At 41.3% G+C, this 22,121-nt stretch overlaps 1 protein-coding gene across 1 annotated transcript in view; it reads left to right on the top strand.

Annotated features, from left to right (window-relative positions):
- The window catches only part of LOC147853012 (GABA transporter 1-like), a 94,016-nt gene that overhangs the window by 65,326 nt on the left and 6,569 nt on the right, over nucleotides 1-22,121 (top strand). The window lies entirely within an intron of this gene.

The following is a 22,121-nucleotide window of genomic DNA, read 5'->3' as shown; positions in this document are numbered from 1 at the left end:
CATGTTGTTGTAGTAATGGGAGTCGGATCCTTGATGGGGACACCCAGATCCTTCAAAATCCTCTTGAGCCATATGGCTTCACATGCAGCTATGGTTGCGCCCTTGTATTCGGCCATCGTACTCGAAAGTGTGACGGTATGCTGCTTCTTACTACTCCAAGATATTGCTCCATTGCCGAGCGATAAGACAAATCCGGAGGTCGATCATCGATCGACTTTGTAGCCTGCCCAGTCCGCGTCTGTGTACCCTTCGAGTCGTATTGGTGTGGCTGAAGCGTAGTGAACGTCGTAATCCATTGTGCCACTCATGTATCATAATACTCGCTTAGCACAATCCAAGTGAATGTCGTGTGGTTTTTGCATGAATTGGCTGAGGAGTCCGATTGGATAGCTAAGGTCGGGTCAAGTGATCGTGAGATAGATGAGCCTCCCGATCAATTGACGATATTGGGTCTGCTCGCACTCGTCTGTGCCAAAGTTAGCATCTAGTTTGAGGTTTCGATCAAGAGGCATAGCGACTAATTTGCACTCATTCATCCCAAACTTGTATAACAAGTTGAGGATGTAGTGTTGTTGAGAGATCAAAATGCCGGTCGGAATCCGAATTACTTTGATGCCAAGGAACTAATGGAGCTCCTTCATGTCCGTCATCTCGAATTTTCCGGAGAGGAGGAACTTGACCTTGTTGATGTCGACTAGACTTTCACTTCCAATGACTAAATCATCCACATATAGGTTGATGACAATTAGGCTTCTAGAGTCGTGTCGTACGTAGAGGGAGTTGTCGGATTTCGACATTCGAAAGCCGATTTGATGAAGATAGTGTGTAATCTTCGAATGCCCAACACACGGTGCTTGCTTAAGGCCGTAGAGAGGCTTCTTGAGTTGGCATACTACTTTTGGATGAATGCGCGATTCGAAGCCGGGTGGTTATACCATGTACACCTCGTCTAATTTGCCTTGAAGAAAGACATCCATTTGGTGGAGGTGCCACCCTTTTGCCGCTGCAAGTGCGATCACGGTCCACACCGTCTTCATCTTTGCCACCGGGGCAAAGGTCTCTTCATAGTCGACTCCATGTGTTTGTGTGTATCCTTTCGCTACGAGTCGAGCTTTGTAACGGTTTACGGAGCCGTCGGCATTATACTTCACCTTGTAGATCCATCTTCAGCCAATTGCCTTCTTGTGTGGTGAGTGGGGAACGAGATCCCATGTCTCCTTCTTGGAGCGTGCTTGCATCTCCTCATTCATCGCTTCAACCCATCTGGGGTCCGTCGCGGCTTCGGAAAACCTTTCCAGCTCCCGTACTATCGCTACCTTCATCATAAAAGTGTAATGGTACACCATATAACGTTTTAGCCGAATCGGCTTACGGGGTTCTTTTCACGGGTGAATCAGCGGAGCTTCTCGTGTGCGGATACTACAGCGTTCTCCACTCCATTTGTCTGGATCTCAAGGCCTTCGACCTCACTATCAAGGGAGTGAGCCGATTCATTTCCGTGGAGGTGATCGTCTTCATACTCGGCATTTTCGCCTTCCCTTTGTCCATCTTCGGACTCGGCCGAGATGTGCTTTGATCGCTCGGGGCTCTTGTGGTCCACTCAGTCAAGTCGTGATTGGACTTTCTTTGAACATGTGCATAAGTCGATCTTCGGCTTCTATCTCTATTTCGGAGGAATCCGGGTCGAACGGAATCGAAGTCGAAGTTGTCTGTGGTGCATACCAGGATGCGGACTCATCGAAAACGACGTCTCGACGTACTCGAGATTTTCGAGTTGAGGGGTTGTAGCACTTGTACCCCTTTTGCTCCAGTGAGTATCCTATGAGGATACATTTCTCCAACTTCGGTTCAAGCTTTTGACACTTCTCGTCGGGGATGTGCACGTACGCAATGGAGCAGAATATCCGAACATGCGATAAGTCCGGCTTCTTTCCGAAGAACTTCTTGTACAGAGTAAGTTTGTGCACACCCAATGTCATACACCGATTCATGAGATAGACAGCCGTGTTAGCTGCTTCCGCCCAATACGATTTTGGCATGTGCTTTTCGTTAAGCATAGCCTATGCCACTTCGAGGATGTGTTGATTCTTGCGTTCGGCCACTCCATTTTGTTGTGGCATATGTCGACACAAAAACTCTCGCCGTATTCCTTCTTTCCGTAGATATGCCGTAAACTCATCCGAGAAATATTCCTTGCCTCCATCCGACCGAAGACATCATACATGTCGGCCCGTGGTTTTCTCAACTTCACTCTTGAATTTTTGGAAGTGTCAGAACACGTCACTCTTTTGCCGCATCAGGTAGATCCAAGTGTGCCTGGAGAAGTCGTCGATGAAGGCCACATAGTATCGGCATCCGCCGAATGTCGCCATTTCAGCCGGACCCCATACACCAGAATGAATTACGTCAAGTACGCCTTTGCTCACGTTCCGCTCCTTCGGAAATGGGTGCCGATGTTGCTTGCCGAATTGGCAAGCAGCACACACACCTTCAATCTCTTTCTCCGTGAATGTCGGGAGCCCGATGAAGACTCCTTTCAATTGCATTGCCTTGAGCTTTTGGAGGTTGATATGGCCAATCCGCTTGTGCCATAACTCTATGTCGGAATCTGCTTTCATGCCCTTTGCGAACATAGCCAATTTCATCTCGTGTGAGTCAAGAATGAACATTCGGCCCTCTCTTCGTTCGTGAGCAATGAGTCAGCCCTCTTTTTCGATGAAGCAACCGCCTTGATTAAATCGTACTTGCATTCCTTGCTCTACAATTTGGCCGACAGAGACCAAATTCTTCGTGATAGTTGGTACATGCAAGACATTTTTAATATAAGTTTTCTTACCTTCTTCTCCGAACGGAACATTGCCGATGTGCCGAAACGGGTGCATACTGTCGTCTCCGGTTTCGACATAGTTGGGTCAATCTGGCTCTCGAAGTTCTCGGAACCATTCTTGATGCGACGTCATATGGTTCGAGGCACCAGAATCGACGAACCATACGTCTTCCAGACTAGAGGCACTAGTAGAAGTAGAGGCCAACATAGAATTCGCTCAATGTCTCATCACGAACATTCTGCCGCGATCGTCATAGTCGGAGCTGATGGCGTAGTTGGTGGGTTGTCAGCTAGTGGAAACCGACTCACGTATCTTCTTACGGCATTCTTCTTCGTGGTGACCGATTTTTCTGCAATATCCGCATTCGACCGAGCTTTGTTGGTTCGGACCGGAATGGAAGCTCCCCCTTCTTCTGAAGGTTCCTCGATGTCTTCCGTCTTGATGCCGAAATTGCAAGTTGTTTTCGTAAGTCGGACCTCGTCCGCCTCATCCTTGGCCGAATCGGCCTCTTCTTGCACGACCGCGTCCTCTTCCTCCGTCCGAATGCGTGTAGAGAATGTGGCCTTCCGAAGCGTTGATCCTCATTCGAACATGGTTTTCTTCAATCAACAACATAGATTGAAGATTGAAGAAGGAGGGTGGATTCTCATGTGCTAGTATGGCGGTCTGTTGGGGACAAGGCCGTCAATGCGGAAGTGCAAGCAACATTCGTGATGAAGAAGAACCTGTGTATGCATGAGCAAGATAAACACAGAGGGAGAGAGAGAGAGAGAGAGAGAGAGAGGCACAAAGGAAACGTTATATTCCAATAGCAACAGTCACAAATGACAACCAACCAACACTAAAGGTTACAAAGTCACTTTATATAGTGACTATCCTAGGGCAATTTCCCTTTATGCTATTTACAGAAATAGCCCAAACTTGGGTTGTCCAAAGGGACAGTGTGAATACGGCCATATACACTCGTATTCAACACTCCCCCGTAATGGGCGTATACACGGGTTATCTAAAGAATTACAGGTATATATACAAGGTTTATCAGACAGATCGGTTTTGTTAGAGTCGGCAAGATCCGAAGACAGAAGACCGAACCGGTCGGGTCGGAAGAGCTAAAGCAGATCCACAGAGAACTGATGTCGGTGGTCCGAAACCATCCTGTGTTGTGTGTCCAACTTTAATCGGACCGATTTTTCGTTACGCCCATCTGGTGCCGAAGACACCGGAAACGATCCGCCGAAAGACACTTGGTCATTCCATCTACGACATTATCGGTTGTGGATATCTTCTCGAGACCGATTTTCCCTGAAATGACGCAATCCTGAACGAAGTGATATCGAACATCGATGTGCTTCGAGGCGTTGTGATGAACCGGATTAATGACAAAGCAACAACACCCTGACTGTCGATGTAGACAACTAGAGCCGAGTCGGTGTCGACTTGTTGAAACGTGTGTGCCAACCGACCAAGCCATAAAGCTTCTTTTGCTGCGTCGGACGCAGCTACATATTTTGCTTCGGTCGTTGAGGTGGTTGTGGACTCCTGAAGTTTCGACTTCCACGAGATTGCTCCATTGCCGAATTTGAAACAATATCCGGTTGTTGATTTTCGACTGTCCACACATTCGGCGAAGTCCGAGTCGGTGTAACCAACTACGCTTGAGGTTGAGTTCGGGTCAAAAAGAATGTCGTGGTCTTTTGTGCCAGCTGGATATCTGAACACATGCTTGACTGCGTTCCAGTGCGATCGGCTGAGGTTGTGCATGAATCTGCTGACGACTCCTACGGCGTGAGAAATATCAGGCTGTGTCGCGACCATTGTGTACATAAGGGAGTCGACTGCTGGTGCATACGGTACCGACTTCATATCTTCCCCCTCCGGACCGGATGTCAAGCAGTCTCGCTGAGATAGCCGAAGGTCGATGGGGAGTAGGGTATAAGCAGACTTGGCGGAGTGCATGTTGAAGCGTTCCAAGACACGTCCGATGTAGTTGGTTTGAGACAAGAAAAGTTGTCGTGTATCGCGATGCCGACTAATCTTCATACCGAGTATGTGTCTTGCCAGACCGAGGTCCTTCATGGCAAACTTCAACCACAGTTTCCGAACAAGTTCGGTGAGTTCTCCGGCATGCCGACCGGAGAGTAGCATGTCGTCCACGTAGATGATGAAGAAGACGGGAGACCCGTCTTGAGCTGTTTTGGTGAAGAGACAGTGGTCCTCATCGCTCTTTGAGAAGCTGACCGATTGGATGAAGTCGTTGAACTTCTTGTACCACTATCGGGGTGCCTATTCCAAGCCGTAGAGACTCTTCTTGAGTCGGCAGACTAGATGTTCCTAGCCGGATGCCACAAAGCCTTTCGGCTACTCCATATAGATTTCCTCCTATAGGTCACCGTGGAGGACTATCGTTTTTACATCTAGATGAATCAGCTCCACATTGTCGGTGGCCACGATGTCGAGCATGAAACGAAGTGTCGTCATTTTCACCACTGGTGAAAAGATTTCGTCGAAGTCGACGCCATATTCTTGTCGAAATCCCTTCGCAACTAATCTGGCCTTGTACTTTGGGGTGGTCGAGTCAAACGTCTCTTTTAGTCAATAGACCCACTTACACGGAAGAGCACATCGATTCTTCGGTAATTCAACCAAGTCCCAAATCTTGTTTGCCCGAATGGAGTGCATTTCCGATTCCATCGCCAGATGCCATGTGGCTGAATCGGCAGATGCCGATGCTTCTTCGTAAGACGTCGATTCACCGGCGTTGGTAAAGAAAACTCCAGGAGAGTACCTCTCTGGAGGTTGCGATAGTCTCTCGAATCTGCGAGGTATGAGTGGACTGGTCGCACCGGGTGTCGATGTCGGATGGTCGGGAGTCGAGCCATTCGACGGTGCGGAATCAGTGGATTCAATGCGAGAGTTGTCGGTTACTCATGAAACCGATCTCGTGTTGTGGGCTTGGCCATCATGAAGGGTTGGCACTTCGGAAAATATTACCCTTCGGACTTCAATAGGCCTTTCGGCCGTTTTATGCATAGCCGACTCGTTGAACACGACATCCGAACTTCGGACGATTTGTCTATGCTTGGGGTCCTAGAGTCGGTATCTGATCTCGCCGTCGGGTCCATATCCAAGAAAAACACATTTCCTTGACCTTGGTTCGAGTTTCCAGCGGTCGTCTTTTGGTATGAGAGCATACGCCTCGCAACCGAAGATCCTCAGTTTGTCATAATTCGGCTTACTGCCGGTCCATATTTCCTGAGGTATTTGAAGTCCTAGAGGTCTGCTTGGCGACATATTTATTATGTGTATTGCCATAAGTAGAGCCTCCGCCCAGAAGCCATGCGACAATCCGGAGTGTTGGAGCATGGATATTACGCGTTCTTGAATCGTCTGATTCATGCGTTCAACAATTCCGTTCTGCTCTGGACTATAGGGTACCGTATATTCACATCGAATGCCGCGTTCCCGGCAAAAGTTGACGAATTCTTCAGACTTGAATTCTCCTCCATTGTCGGTTCAAAGACATTTCAGTTTCCAACCGGTCTAATTTTCGACCATTGCAAGCCATTCAGAGAAGATCGAGAACACCCGATCTTTGGTTCTGATGGGATAAGCCCACACCTTCTGAGTCGAGTCGTCAATGAAACTGACGAAGTACGAAGCACCACCGAGAGACTGATGTGGCATCGGGCCACAAATGTCTGAGTGGAGTAAATCGAGGGGGCTCGATTCTCTTGGTGCTGATGTCGGGTGTGATGTGGCTACCTATTTGCCGTACTGGCAATGCTTGCAAAATTGGTGATCCAAGAAGGAGAGCTTGCGGATGTAACCGGCCCTGGATAGGTGTGTTATGCCGGCCTTGCTGAGGTGTCCAAGTCATCTGTGCCATAATGATCACACGGGGATATCAACCAAAAATAAGTCACCCTCTTTGAGTGTGACATATAAAGGATACAAGGAATGTACCTTTGGTCCTCAAGCAAGCAGGAGGTTCCCTTTGTGGAGTGTCCACCCTCCTGATGAAAATCCGGCACGGATGCCGGCTTCGTCAAGTTGTCCGACTGAGATCAAGGGTTTTAAACGCTCAGGAACGTGTCGGATATTGTGTAGTATGAGTGTAGAGCCTCCCGGAAGGTTGAGCTCTACGGTGCCGATTCCGATTAGAGCACAGTGTTGCAAGTTTCCGACTCGAACTGAGTCGGAGTGCCGGTCCGAGTATTGCCGAAACTGAGATCGGTGAGGTGTCACATAATACGATGCGCCCGAGTCCAGGAGCCATGTGCTCGATTCCTCAGTCATAAGCAAAACTTCTGATTCGACTGGGTTCTCTATGGACAGTATGTTCGGGTCGGTCGTCAAAATTTTGGCTGAAGAGCCAACGTAGTTGACCTCCTCATGCTGGCTACTCTTCTGATCCGCTCTCTGAGCTTTGTTGGTTTTTTCTTTGAGTGCCCTACAGTTGGCTTTGATGTGTCCTGATTTCTTGCAGTAGTTGCAGATTCGGTTGTCCCGGGACTTGCTCCGACTTCAGTGATTGTTCGGCGGTCGAGAAGAACTTCTTCCCCGGTTGTTTGATTGGTCGGTTGAACCTTGTACTACGTAAGCTTCATCTGCCGAGTCATTGGCGAAAGACTTTCTCCGAGCTACTTCAGTCAGGATTGTGCTCGTGACTTCCGAGTACTTAACGGCAGCTGTTGAAGCGTTGCACACGGTTGTAACGAAAGTTTCCCATGAAGAGGGGAGGCTACTCATGAGTATCATTGCTCTGAGTTCATCCTCGATTGCCATCCCCCGAGACAAAATTTGGGAGCTTATGCTTTCGTACTTGTTGAGGTGTGCCTGAACCGAATCGGATTCTTTCATCCGCAGATTGTAGAGACGCCGGATCAGATACATCTTTGTTTCGGCAACCTTCTTTTCATAAGTTTCTGACAGTGTTTTCCAAAGTTCAAATGTTGTCGTGCATGATTGCACTGTGAAGTACACTGACTTCGACAAGTGCATCCGAATCGTGGCACGAACGATTATGTCCAGCTTTAGCCACTCATTTGCCTTGTATGCTTCTGGAGGATTTTCATTCTCAATCGGGTCTATCTGACCCTTGACTATGAGATAGTCCTGCATTTGTTCCTTCCAAAAGTTGAAGTTCGAACCTCCTTAGACTCATTTCCGATGAGCTAGATGTCGATGCCATCTGATTCGGTTTCGGTTGGGAAGACTAGGTTCGGAGTTGACTACAAACCTTAGTGGGGTGCAGCCAGTCGGCTCACCCGATATCATTCTAGTCGGTTTTGAACCTGAGTCGATTTGGTTTCGGATACTTGTTGCTGAACTTGCTCGGAGTGACTCCGGTAACTTGAGGGACAGAACCGGTTGGTCTTCCCGAATGTTGCCGAGTCGGAGTGAGCCCGATTAGCTTCCGATTGTATGTTGAATACCGATTACGCGAAACCGATTGTTTGGGCCGATTTTGCTTCGGATGACTGCAGCGATGAGAGGGACGGATCCAACTGATCCTCCCGAATGTCGATCAACCAAGTGAGGCACGAAGTGGTTGTTGCCAAGAGACCAATCTGTAGTGAGTGGTTACAGCAAGTGGGTGAATAGCGTCTGATGACCTATTCCGATGTTGTTTAACCGAATGAAGCACGATTGGGTCGGTTGTTGCTCAAGGAGCTCCCCTCAAGCGGTTACAATCACATGAACAGAGTACAACCGACTGGCTTACTCCAATTTGTGATCTACCACAGTGAGATGCGAGCTCTTTGTCTTTTTCTTCTCCCTTCTCTATTCTTCAAAGAAAATGAAAACGGAATGTTGTGTTGTGCGATGACGGCCGGCAGCGGGTTGAAGAACCTCCAACGCTCTGATACCAAATTTTGGGGACAAGGCCGTCAATGCGGAAGTGCAAGCAACATTCGTGATGAATAAGAACCTGTGTATGCGTGAGCAAGATAGACACAGAGAGAGGGATAGAGAGAGAGAGAGAGAGAGAGAGAGGCACAAAGGAAACGTTATATTCCAATAGCAACAGTTACAAATGACAACCAACCAACACTAAAGGTTACAAAGTCACTTTATATAGTGACTGTCCTAGGGCAACTACCCTTTATGCTATTTACAAAAATAGCCCGAACTTGGGTTGTCCAAAGGGATAGTGTGAATACGGCCATTATACACTCGTATTCGACACGGTCCGCATCGCATCAAATCGTGGTGCAAGGCCGCTAAGGCATATTTACACCATCTCATTGACGCTTATCGATCCAAGAGAGTCGCAAAGCTCCTTGATCTTCAAGGTGTAGCTTGTGATGGACATATCCCTTTGTTGGATATTGTTCAACTCTTGGCGGAGTTGAAGCTTTCTCGCGGTAGTGTTGGCGGCGAAAATCTTTCGTAGATTCTCCCATGCTTCCTTCAGCATCTTGGCATCTCGGCTTCTCGAATGTGCCCGAGCATGTGGTAGTGAACACTTGTCGCCAAGCAATACATCACTCGGCTTGCTGCTTGCTCCCACGTTCCATAGTCGGCGTCTTCTAGGTCAAGTTGGTTTTCTTGTGCTCCTTTGATGTAGCCCCAATAGCCTTGGCCGACAAGGTATTGGTGCAACTTGTACTCCCAAGATGCAAAGTTTCTCCGGTCCAACTTCTCGCTAGGGAGAGCGCTCCCCATTTGAGTATTCATTGTCGATTAAGCTTCCGTTCTTCTTTTCCTTCTCTCTCGAACACGAGCTATGTAGTGCTACTACATTAGCCGGTTCTTCTTGAACATCGGCATAGAGCACAACACACGATCACGATGAGGCAAGTGGGCTAGATTGAGCTACCAAATCGCTCTAATACCATGTAAAGAATCGATGGTGATTCTTGTGTAGTGGAAGAGATGTGTGTTATGTGTATGTGTGAGAGGAATAAGAGGAGAGATGAAAGAACACAAGATAGGTAGAAAAAGGAATACTCAAAAGTAGGTGTATATTTCACAAGTAGAATAAGAATTACAAAATGTAGCATAATAAGGAGTCACAACCGACTTAGTATGAAGTATGAGGAGGGTGCTTTATATAGAGTCACCCTCTCTCTCATTAACTTTACAACAACCACTCTCTCGCTCTTGGGGAATGTGAAGACTCATAGTCATGGGGAATATGTAACTCATTGGTTATGTGTCATAGAATATGATTCTATGACACATAGTTAATGTGTAGAGAGTAGTGGTGTGACTCTTGACCTTTGAGTAATCATAGATTCTCAAAAGGTGTGTTCACACGTTGTGCTATGTTGAGACCCATTTGGTGAACTAGATACGCTTTCTGAGGTCTCATCCTCATCATCACTTGCAACCAATACATTGTCTTCATCCAATATCAATCCAACCTCGCCATGGTTATGAGACATGCTCCTTGTTTGTCTTTTTGTCGTTTGAGCACATGCACTTGGAATCTTCTCTTTTATTATCTTCATTGTGGTGTGCCTTAAATGGCATGTTTTAGTCAAGGAGATGCCATACACTAGTATGTCAACGTTATCCAGCGTGAGAGTAGACATACTTGGTAGATTCTTTCTTCTTTGCTTTTTACTCATGCTTCCGACATCCTTCACCATCTCTAAAGAGTATTTACTAGCAAATGAATTAAGGGATGATGTGTGATACTAATGTGTTAGACATATTGAGAGTCTATTAGATAGGTATATAGAGTTACAACCACAGAGATGGATATATGAAAATAAAACTTCTATTACATATGAGAGTAGCTCACAATGGTAGTTCACCCATGCACTTAGAGCTTAGATGGGATCTGGACTAGCTCAATACAAATTTAGTGGGGACTGATGATCAATCCAACCACTGTGCAAGAAAGTGGATTATATTCTATGTTTGGTCTGAGTATAACATTAAATGTGCAAGTTAGTTAATGGTAGTGGAGATATTCCTTTTCTGTCAATTGACTTGTAATTTAATATGACCCAACTCCCTAGATACAGGCTAGTGGTAGATAGTACTTATCTTGAAGTCAATGGCACATACTTCAAGACTAAGTACATGTAACTTGCTCACAAAATATTCTAGTTGACTTGATTACCTAATCCTATTACCTATTTCGCTCTTTCCTAAATCCATTGTGTCCTACACATCTAAAGTTTCCTAGATTAACACCTTATCGACCCATATGTTCGAGTTGCACACTAGCCGCTCCTCATTTGGGGCACTATCACAAAATGTGCACTCTAAGAGCACATATGGGGATAGATTTACAACTTGGGGCTGATCATTGATTATATCTAACATGTCCCCTCAATGGTCAACCCATTGACTTCACTTAGAATTGGGCGAACTCCTAGTCGTCGAAGGTGTTGTTGTAGCTGTTCTACTACAAGCACCTTTGTGAAGATATTCGCAACATTTTCTAATGTCGAACAATACTCAAGCTCCACAATCTCATCATTTATTAGCTCCCGCACATAGTGATACTGAATCTGTGTGTGTTTAGTTCATGCATGAAATACGAGGTTCTTGGCAATGGCCATGCAACTCTGATTGGCACACATCAATACCATTGTCGTCCTTATTGGAACCGCCACATCCAGAAGGATTCTTCTTAGCGAAACTACCTCACATGCCACTATGCATGCTGCTTTGTATTCTGGCTCCGTTGAAGATAGTGTCACTGTTGGTTGTTTTTTACTACATGAAACAACTCTAGAGCCTATTGAAAAACAACATCTAGAAACTGATTTACTGGAATCACTATCTCTAGCCCAATCAAAGTCACAATACCCACTAAGTTTGTCAATTGTTGGCATGTAGGAGATTCCGTTATTTAAAGTACCCACAATGTACTTTAATGCACATGGTGCGATTTCGAATGAGTCTCCTTCGGCTTGTTGCTGAATCGACTCACCACACCAACTGCAAAACAAATATCCAAAACAGCCAGGAAAAGCCGACAACAAGGATCGACAAAGACTGACATTGAGATCCGACCTCAAGTTGAGCTTGAGGGGGAGTGTTAAGCGGCTAATCCGGATCAGCTAAGTAAGCCAGATCCGGATCAATATCCAAAATCAGAGCTGGATCGGTGTTCGGAGAAGAGGGCCAGATCGGAGAGTTGGACCCACGTGCGAACCGGTAGGCCGTTGGAGGTCTACACTCCTAGACTAGGTAGTTATCCTAGAAGTTAGTGTCAGTAGCTCAGTACAAGCATTGAAGTACTTATCAGTACTTCTGTCAGTCCTTTTAAGGACTTGTATAAAAATGCTCATTTAGCTCATTGTATAGAGACAGAGTAATATTTTGTAATTTGAGTTTTATGTTGTTCTACTCTCTCTGTCTCTCCCACATACTCTATTTGTGTGTAATTTAAGCTTTCCATTAAACTTTAGTTCTATTTTCATTTGTTATCCGGCTGAGCTGGTTTATCTAAGCTTCCTCACATTAACTTTCACAAATGTTCTTGAAAGTTCGCTTAAAAAAGGTATTTCTTGACATCTCACGTAAATATAAAAGAGGAAATGTGACATATTACCTGTTTCAATTGTCCCGGTGTTTCTAGCACAATCTCCCTCTTCCTCCCCTCCCCCCCCCCCCCCTCTCTCTAGTGAAGGTATACAAATTTATTAATATATGTAAAAGAAATACTATTTACAATGGGTATCATAATGGAGTACAGACACCACCATAGCATGAACCATACGTGCATTCGCAATCGAGAATGTTTGAATCATTCTAGTATGGTAAACACCCCCGAAGTATGGTAAATACCATATTTTTGTATTCGTTATTTATTATAAGGTAAATTTTAATAAAAAAATAATGGTAAGAAAGTTAAGCTAAAAAGTGTTAAAAAAAAACATAAGAATGTTTTGATAACATATGCATTCATTTATGAAAAAGAATGTTTGCCAATGCATTCAAGTATACTACGTATGACTCACCACTACATGAGAAGTGGAACATATTATTGGCAATAGACAAGATAAACACTTATTTGTCCATACCATACGTGGGCAATATGATGATCTGTAGGGTTCAACTAATGCTCAAAGGCAACGTTGTCGTAGTGTATTTCGTACACTACGTGAAAAAGTAAAAAATAATATAACCGATTTAATTACATATAAATAAATAAAATAATATATCAAGATATTTATCACGTGCATAGGGCAAGATTCAAACCTTGTACCTCCACATAGCCAAACCTCAACTTTACCATTATGCTACCTTATCTTTAGTGTTCTATAAATAGATTTAATAACTATAACTGCTTTATTTGCGCCTACCTTTATTAAAAAGGTAAATCGTGCATTTTTAGAGTGCGTGAATATTTTATAGAAAAACGCAAGCAACTAAAAAGTGACTCATGCACATCTAGCGTGCATGAGCACTATATTTAGCAAATAAAAGCAAGGATTAGAAAAGCATCACATGCACATTTAGTGTGCATGAACATATTAGAAAAAAAAGCATGTAGCTATGCTTAGTCTCTCCCATCACTACATAAGGATGGGGAGCACAATGTAATAGGCGTGTGAAATATTTGGAAATTGGATATATTTCCGAAAACACCAACCGATTAATATAATCGTGGGATTCACGAAAATAATATAATCTATACTTGTGGGATTCACAAGTTTCTTATATCTTTCTTTCAATCTAAATACATATTCTTATCTAAATATTGATTAATCGAATACAATACACTCGTGGGATTCACGAAATTTCTATCTCTCTTTCTAATAATCTATTCATTACTAGCCTCATCTCATATTCTTCTTTCTCCTAGTCCAAAACCTCGGCGGTTCCCACCCGACTCACGCAACGATCCGGAGCCGAAAGGCACGACAACGTCAAGTGGACTTTAAGAAATGGTGGCGAGGGCTTCACTTATTTTCAGATACAACTTCTAGTATGAAGTGGAATTATGTCATACCTTCTTTTTTATTGCATAGCTTGTAGATTGTGCTCCATTCATTTCTTATATGATATCATCTATTTGATCAGATATTGTTGGTAGTAGTTTTTGTCTTACAATAGAGGTGAGATAAAATGTCTCCTTATGTTTTCTATATGTACATTTCTAAAGTAATATACTAAGGTGTATCTTTCTTGAAATAAAAATAAAAATAGGCAAGATGAACACTACATTGCATTGAGGAAATAAATTTTATTTGTTTAAATAAAGGAAAATTTCACATTAGTACTCTAACTTTTGTAGGTATGCTTTGATTTCACGCCTACCATCAAATACAAAAGCATTATGCACATCCCAATTATGATGCACTACCCAAGACCTCAGAAATAAGAAAATGATCTCTGTCTGATTTTGGGTGAACCTATGTGAATTGTTCAAACCCCATTGTCTTGGCATCAAATAACATCATGACAAAACTTTTCATATTTGAGAAATATAACTCCAAATTTAAAAAGAATTCAAACATTGTATGAAACAATGATTAACATCTTCCACTTGAATAGTGCAAAAGAAGCATCCATGAAGCTTTAGAGCTAATCTCAAAGCAAACCCTCAATCAAAACTCTCGTTACATGTGGCAATTTAGAATGACAACTATGTTTTAAGATCCACCACTATCCATAATCAGAGTTATGTACTTTCTATTCTTGTTCAACCTTAGATGATAATTATTAGAGAGACTCAATGAAGCAATGATACAAGAGCTTGGTAGCCACTTGTGAAAATAGTGTTTGACCCCCTAAACGCCAACAAACTTACAATTGCTCTTGCATTATTGAAATAGTTTGTAGTATTGCTAGATAAACCCATAAGTAGGGGAGATACTAGGAGTTGACAACGGCTTGACTTAAGCCTAAAATGAGTCGTTAATTTGGTTTAAAATGGTTTGGTTGATTAGCGGTTCAGTTTGACTCGACTAAGGCTTGAGCCTCTTTAAACGGTTTTGAGTTTGGTTCATATAAGCTTGAGCCTATTAAATCGGCCCAAACCGGTCATATCATTTTAACTTTTCACGAGTGTTAATTGGGTTGGAAGTTAGAAGTTGAGAGTTGACTCTTGGACACAAACATTAGAGGGGGGGGGGGAGGGGGGAGTGAAAGAAAGAGTTAGAGCATGCACAATGCACAACAACGCCTTTTGTGTAGCAATGACCACCTCCTTCTATCGAGCTCAAAGCACCTCCTATGATTCTTGAGTTGCAACCTGCACACCTTCTAATGATAGCAAACCGAGTAGTAATTACCGCCTTTTACTTTTGAATGCACCCATGTGCACATCCTTTCATCTATGCATCCATGCATACACCTCTTAGCTAAACCATCATTGAAGAGTTAGAGATAGGGAGAATGAAAGGAAGGGTTTAAAGAGAGAAAATAACCCTCTCAACCAAGCTATGGCTATCTATAGATTGCCCATGACAAGTTTGAACATGGACAACATCAAGAGGTGTTTTCATGGCCTTAGAATTGCTATTTTGATCAATCCATTCTCGTTTTCTAGTACTACTATTGTCTTTTCATTGTTGCATGACATTTCTCCCATTATTCATAGTCATTTGTTGTGAAAATATTTCAGTAAATTCAGGTACAAGATGTCCATGGTGTTTCCCCATACTCTATGATTGTTGTGAGTCATAATAGTTTTATTGTGGAATCATTAGACTTATATCTCATTTAAAGTGTAATTTCATTTATCTTGAGTGTATCCAAATATCCTAAATTTTATAGTAACAAACAATAGAAATTTATCAAATAGCATTTTTTAGTTGATGCATCAATATCTCATCAGAGCAGGACATCTACTTTATATCAATTGAAACTTTCTAAAGATAATATTCCTATATAGAAATGGTAAATATTCAGAATCTTGTAGAGAAATATGGTTTACTTCATCAATTGTTATCTTTCATGTTCTTTGTCTCCTCTATTGGCGTGATTGATTCATGAAAGAGGTCTTATTTTACGAGATTTTTTGTGTTTCTTCATTTTATTCCAATAAGATATTGTAGAATCTTTTCTATTTCATATAAGTTTTGTAAATAAAGCAGCACTCAAATAATTAACATCTTAATAGAACAAGTAAAAAGAGAGGTGTGGCATGTGTTGTTTGGAAGAAGGCTATATGTACAACACACTACTTGATGAGGTACAAACTCTTGGCAAATTTACACTTGGTATAAATGGATCACCCCACTAGAGCTACTCCCATCTAAAATGTTGTACTATAAGGAACACTTCATGCACTTCTCTAAGTTAGGTTTTATTACGCGACCAAAATATCTAGATGTATTCTTACCACATGCACTAAGGGTTGCCATTGGACAACTTAGAATATCATCTCACCAACTTGAAATTAAGAATGGTCGTACTAATGGAGTCCCTAGGGAGGAAAGGATATATAGGTTATGCCACATAGAGATAGAGGATGAGTACCACTTTACATGCAAGTGTCCCACCTACGCCGAGATAAGGGCAAAATACCAAGAGATACTTGGTTCCTCTCCTACCTTCCCCAAACGATTAGATATTCTTGATATAAAGAAATTAGGCAAATACATCCTAGAGCTAAAACAACACAGAGAGAATAAGTTACAAAAATGCTGACAATAATGTTGCTAATGTTCAACACGTTCACATTCACAAGTGGAAGGATCACGTACAAATGGAAAAATAAGGAATATTCCGTCTGATTTTGGGGCTTTTTTGGCCATTTCACAAAACACTTTGATACCAGTATCACATGTTCTCAAAAACTTGATGAAAAAACTAAAATTTTCACCATTTGGTAAAATTGAAAAATGCTAAAAGTTGGCCAAATACAAAAAGTAAGTTTGTGTATTTTTAAGGAGAAATTACAACTAGTAACGTTTGAGATCCTAACGAAATCATAAGCGAAAGATTTCAAAACAATCAACTTTTTTATTTCATTCGATACATTTAGGAGTTATTTGCATCACTATCATCATTCCTTTCATGAGAATCACTACTATACCTAATATACAATTGTGACTCTTCCTCCTCATTTTCAAATGTACCAATCAAATGATTGTCTTCACTAAATGGTGTCTCCAAATTGTGTGCACTAAATCTTGTTGGCCTTCAATCTAAGATATCTTCTAGTCTTAGTAATATCTTTTTTATTATGTCTATCGTTATCATCCTTAAACATCCAACTTTTGTTAGTGTAAAGTCATACACAATGATATCCACCTCACTAATGTCAATGATAGATGTATTACAAAAGTTTAATGCATTACCACATCCAAAACTTTACCAATGTAAAATTGGTGCCCTAGGTCATGGCCATATCAATGTGTAGCTATTAATATCCCCACCTTGAGTTCTTGCAAGTTTCCTTGTCACCTGAGTTATGCTCATGTTATCATCCTTAGTTCCACATAAATGTTTCTCTGTTGTAGATTAACCAAACTATGAAGATCAACATTAAGTGCTTGAAGTGGTGATTAAGAACCACGAGAATATTTCATAGACCACGTAAATGGCATTTGCAAGGTTCAATTACCATCAACACAATTATTAATGGTTTTTTGTTAATCAATGAAGCACATGTTCACCATAAGGTGTCTTGTTGTGCAACATACTTCTTTGCAATATCGATATGCATCTTTTTCTCTTGTTAAAACTGAGATTTTAGTACAATTCGAGTTCATGTAAACCCTAAACCTCTTTTATTTAAAAAAAAGAAGATTTCTAACCATGAACTCCACATTGTATCAAGTTGATGTAAAAAATAGAGTTTTGATCACAATTGCATACAATGTATCAAATTCATGTTCAAAGTTTTTTTCTCGGATTTAAAAAGATAAAAAAGATAAAAAATTTGAGCTTGAGTTTATGAAAAAACCAGTTTTTTCACCACAATTCAATGCAATGTATAGAGTTCATGTTCGTGTTGAAAACTTTGTTTTTAAACACAAACTGGATACATTATATCGAGTTCGTGTGAAAAATTTGACTTTTCAACACAAACTCGATACAATGTATCGAGTTTGTGTTTAAAATCACCAACATGTAAGAAATGAAGTTTTTCAGGAACAGGGGGAGATAACGAATGTCAACACACCTGCACCACTCGGCCTTTTCCTTGATGAAGCAAAAAACCAAAGAAGAACCAAACGCCCTCAGATGTCGGGTTTCAAAGCAACTCGACGTGGTGTAGAAGCAATAAAGAAAATAAGGGAACGTGAGCTACACTGGGTAGAAGCCATGGTTGGGGCACTCTATACACTGAGACCATGGGTCATAGGGTCACACCCACTCCAAAACCCTTTGACCTCCCACTTCTTTTCGAGAGGCTTGGGTGAAAATGAAATTAGGCTTAGTGCAAAGTCACTTCCTTTTATTGAGTATACCACGTTTTGTACACTACTAGAACTCTTTTAGTTTAAGTGTTACTTTTACTTTATTTTATTTTAGTTCTAATGATTGGATAAATACCCATTTTGTTGTAAACCAACTGTCTCATGGGCCAATTTTGGCATTAAGATGATGTTAATATATCTTTCTTTCTTTTTCTTTTTCTTTTTCTTTTTCTTTCATTTATGATAACATCAAAGGACAATGTTGTATCTATTATAACTACTTGGAGATAAGGCAAACAGACATTGCTTGGATTTATATGGTGCATAACCTCTTGTCAAAAAACAAAGGGATAGATATTTTCAAAACATTCAAAGGTTGTTATTCAAATGGTGCTAGCATTCTTATTCTAGTGATAAATGATCTCTTACGCTCTCTTTTTTTCTAAAAAAACATTGGTTCGCATTGGTTAGCAAATGATCTCTTACTCTTTCAATATCAAATCACCAGAAAAGGAAATTATAGATCCTACACATAAATCTATAGACAACAACCACCCATATAGAGTTTAACCAGTTTGGGCCAAACCAATGAAGGCCCAAACTAATTTAGGGATCGGTTTAGTTTAGGTTTTAGAATCCCTAAACCAAGTAAGCCTAAACTGAATCGTTGTTGATTCCTAGGGGATATATAATAATTGTTCCCTTTCAACAAACCCCATAATTCATTGAGATCGAGCCTTAACTAAATCTTCCACCTCTTTGACCCCCACATGAAACAATTGATTAAACTAAAAGTGCAATCTCTCATTTCCAAGTCAATATAATAATAGAGAAGTCATATGTAACTCTTTTTGTAAAGAATTACAATTCTCTCTACTAGATGATTGTTTTTATAGAAATATTGGGCGAGATGCATAACATTTGTCGTGCTTGAACAAACTCCATAATACTTTGAGATCAAGCCTCAACTATGTCACCCACCTCTTTGACCCCCAAATGAAAAATTCAATTAAATTGAGAGCACAATCTCTCTTTTCCAAGTCAACATAATAACAGAGAAGACACAAGTAAGTGAAAGAGTTCCAATTCTTTCTACTAGATGATGGTTTCCATAGAATTAACGAGAGTGTGTCACCCCATGAGATAACCAAGTGTTGAATACATGAAGAGTGAGGAATCATAAGTGGAATATATATGTTAAAAAATTGCCACCATGAAGCCTTAATAATTGTCCTATTATGTGCTATACCCTCATTCTCAATGAAATATAGAACAATCGATAGATTCCATGGTTGAGAGTTTAAACACATGTCTTGCAATACGAGACATCATATGAATAGAAGCCCCCATTTGATTCCTATATTATACCTCTTTCTCCATAGCAAATATCGAAGAGTTTGCAAAACAAAATGCAAAGCTTTCTTTGTCCATAGCAACAATGACAAGTAATATAATGTCATGTGTTCCAAAGTACATCCTACGACCATGTGAAATTGTCAAGATTGTGATCTCTAATACATGAACTTATCTCTTAACTTGCTAGACATCCATTCAATCAATTGGTCATTCATAACATGCATTCCCAATGGGTGTTGAAAAATAGAAACTTTCCTTGGATCCTTGCCATCCTAGAGACATTCCAAATTCCTTTTAGTACATTAGATGAGGCTAGAATTCCTCCATTTAATATGTAATTCGGATGACGAATATACTTCATGATGGAAATATATGATATAAATATCCTATTAAGCATTACTTGGGACACTGCTATCATGAAAATATGCAATATTGTGATGTGGGAAGATTGTGAGTGAAAATAAGTCAAAGTTATGATATATACAAGATTGAAGGATAGGGAAAAGGTATGACAAGAAGGACATAGGATAGGATATAAGGATGAAAAGACACAGAGCCAACAATGGTCGGTGGTTGCTAGTGCGGGTGGTAGTGCTGGAATGTAAGTGAACCCAGACCCAGGGAAGCTGGATAATGATTGTAAACTATGGCTATTTGACAACAAGGCCCTATATGATTTGGAGTGGGATCCATTAGAGGTATGGTGGCAGAAACCGGGAACAAACAAATTGGAGGGGTTTTTTGAGTATATATAGTACTAAGCTAGGAAGGCAAATCATTGGCTCCAAATCAATGGGCGCTGCTCAGTTTCTCAATAGTTGGAGGCATAATGGCATATCAGATGACTTGTTGAAGTCATTTTGGAGGAGGCTATGGGCGTTGGATATGCTAGAAAAATAAAGGTTTGGTTCTGGCTTCTTAGCCATAAAGCATTACCTATAGGGGAGTGGTTGAGGTGTCGAGGTGCGGAGGCTGGTTGTAAGTTATGTGGACACTATTTGGAATCAATACCTCAATGTTGTGTAAAGGTGATCAACATTTGGGGTAGAAGTCTTAGGATAGTTGCAGCATGCGGTGTGAATGGGAGAGTTGTTTGGGAGTCCTTATAGGGTTTGAAGCTAACAAAGGAAGGCTAAGCGGAACAGTTAAAGCCACATGGTCATGGATTTATAGTGCAAGGTGGCAACGAGTTCCAATGTGTTGGAGTGAATCCTGGGACAAACTTTGGTTTTTTTAGGAGATATGGATGTTGGTGGCATGCTTATCGGTCTAGCACATCTGGACCAGACGATGTATGTTTGTTTTTTAGCAAAGAAAGCTCCCAACCGGTGAGGTGTTGATAAACATTTGGTTCGAGCTGGTATCTTGGTTGCGCGGACAATACGACTCGATTGAAGGGCACTCGGATGAAGCAGAAAGGGCTCGATCAAAGTCTTTGCTGAAATGGGGTGGTTCTCCTATGATGGTAAAATCATCATCAAGGCCTAAATGGAACTACCAAGCATCGAGATGGTTGTTCCCACCAATGGCTTCCACTAGTGGACATGAGATGTAAATATGTATAGTTCTAGTACAAGTTACCATGTAAAAAGAGTTGATGGGATACTTTTGTTGAAAATGACGAGGTGGGGATTATGTTTAGTTTTGTGTGGAGAAGTGTAAGTTTTGCTGAATATGGTTGAACTTTGATGTACTTCATTTGCCAACTAATGTGAAGTAGTGTTTATTTGGAAAAAAAAGAAGGTCAGGGGTTTGAATATTGTCTAGACTGTAAGAGATCACGCATACATCAATAGGATGAATGGGAGGAATGTGAATAGATGGACACTAACATTGACATTTTGCCCAAATAACGCGCTTGAGGAAGATAAGTGGAGGTGCATACGAAAGTGAAAAAGGAGATGCATGATAAAAACAGATACAATTTTTATTTGCATGAAGAGCTCTAGATGCTTATAAAAGCTCTATAACAAGATGGGTGGATGCCCATGTTTTTGCTTAATTGCGTCATTTTAAATGGGTTGCATAACAAAGTGCCTAGCAATGACATCGCATAGTGACATGCTCTCCAATTTTTTTTCAAAAAAATTATCATACTCCCCCTTTTCAGATATCAACCCTTTGTCTGGCCATCGAAGAAGAGCAGTAGAGCAACATTGAACGCCTCCCCTCAACTATCCACAAGTACGTTCAGGGTAGGATTAGGGTTATGTGGGTTTTTACACACACAGAAATTAACATTCACAAAAATTAACATATATGCAAACACATTTGACAAATAGTCACACATGCACATACATAGCTAGGTTTAGGGCTAGTATTAAGGTTAATTAATGATATAAAAACACACAAAAATTAGGGAGCACATACACACTAATTAACATAGACTGAAATACACATTGGTACACATACACATACACATACACATAATGGTGATGACTTTAAACATGTGTAACATTATATTGGTTAATAACATAATGTTGATGACTTTAAACGTGTGTAATATTACATGGGTTAATAACATAATGTTGATGACATTTGTAATATTAAATGGCTTTATGTATTTTTTATACATTGTACAATGCGTTTTTTCTCTAGCAAGTGATGATGATTTTTGAAAATGACTTCAATATGTTTGAGCTTTAAGACA

The sequence above is a fragment of the Azolla caroliniana genome, unplaced genomic scaffold (assembly GCF_043228905.1).
Source record: "Azolla caroliniana isolate FFs.n. ecotype wild unplaced genomic scaffold, voAzoCaro1.0.p SCAF_17, whole genome shotgun sequence".
Classification (NCBI taxonomy): domain Eukaryota; kingdom Viridiplantae; phylum Streptophyta; class Polypodiopsida; order Salviniales; family Salviniaceae; genus Azolla; species Azolla caroliniana.
This window is presented reverse-complemented; position numbering and strand designations above follow the sequence as displayed.